Raw genomic sequence first — 1,559 nt, 5'->3', positions numbered from 1 at the left:
AGAATTTTGGAAAAAATGAAAATTTTCTCAAAATGTCCGAAATTTTACATCATTTTCAGCTTACAGAGGCGAGGTGCATGTGCTTTCTTTATCTCGATTTTACCAGTTTAGCTGTTCCTTGCTCTTTTTTTCTCTTTATTTTCTTGACGTTCCTGAAATTCGTCCAATACGTCCAAAGCCAACATCGAGATAAGTAGTAGTAGAAAGAGTGATTATTTTTCATAAGACAATTCGCGTATTGTTAGAATGACGAGCACGTATTGTAGAACACAATAAAGTATTCGTTTCATGCGGCAGCGACTCCGTGCACCGAACAAGGGTAATTATGGTTAAATATTTTCGCTTTCTAATGTCATACTAAGCATCGTTAATTCAGGCCTGGTTTCAGTGGCAGAAGTCAGACATCTGCCCGATTCTCACTAGCGAATTGAAAAAAAAAACAGCAAACGACACGAGATTCTTAAGCGTAAGCAAGCGAGCGCTGAACATTTTTGGAAAAAACTGCTAGTCGAACAATCGAAGCGCCTAATAACGGATCCGCCATGATCCCGACTGATGAATTAGTATCAATTAGCGCTGCTAATCAGTTAGTTAGTGAAACATGTAATACCGATAAACGCGGACATAACTGTGTCAGAAGAAGCATAGTTATCGGGCACAAACAAAAATCCTCCGCGCTTAGAAAATGCAAGTTTGACCCACTTACCAGCTTCTGTTTATTTGTCGAGCTTTTAGACTTAACTGTGCAAATTGGTTATTATTATTATTATTATTGTTGCCACTGAAAGTCCTATTGGTTTTTTGGTCGTGCTATTTAAATATGGAGTTATTGAGGCGTTTGCTCGAAAAAAAATCGACTTTCACTCAAATGAGTGCCATTTATTAGAAGAACTTACCAAGCTTGTCTGGACTAGGAAGTTGAACGAGACTCATCAGAGATTAGTACTAATATCTACCCATACCTCTGGGCTCGTTTTGTTCTTCTCCATGTTCTCAAGCAGATTAGGAGCGAACAAGGAAAGCAAACAAAAACGAAACACGCCTTGGGAGGCGCTTGGCTTGCTGAAAAGCCATTTTACCCGTCTACTGCATATATTTTTTCATTCTATTTCGCAGGCAGGTCAACATGTATTCTTCAAGAACACTGCAGGGTGGTAGGGAACGGTAGCTATTGAAAATGGACAATGGCCAATGGTCTCCCGTTGTCGCTGTAGGAAATACGATTTATTTTTGAAATTTTACAGGAGAATCCTGCATTTCGGGATGTTTTTGTTAATTTCATTGCTTTATTTTGATTGAGTGAAAGGTGATATTTCGATTTTCCTGCAAACTGAGGTTTCACAACAGTTAGCGAATATTCAAGGGGTGCCTTCTGATGTTATTTCAAGCAGAGACTGTCTTTTAAACATAATATGGAAGCACTGGAAAGAAAACACTTTTTTTATGGCAAAAAGCCTTCTTCAAAAAGTTCCTTTTTCTTCATCGATTGCTCATATTTCGCCATCCCGCAGTGACTATTTTAGACGACGAAAGTGGGGAACTTTGTGAACAACTTGCTG

The sequence above is a fragment of the Dendroctonus ponderosae genome, unplaced genomic scaffold, assembly GCF_020466585.1.
Source record: "Dendroctonus ponderosae isolate FM_Combo_2020 unplaced genomic scaffold, Dpon_F_20191213v2 Dpon_F_20191213_3, whole genome shotgun sequence".
NCBI classification, from domain to species: domain Eukaryota; kingdom Metazoa; phylum Arthropoda; class Insecta; order Coleoptera; family Curculionidae; genus Dendroctonus; species Dendroctonus ponderosae.
This window is presented reverse-complemented; position numbering follows the sequence as displayed.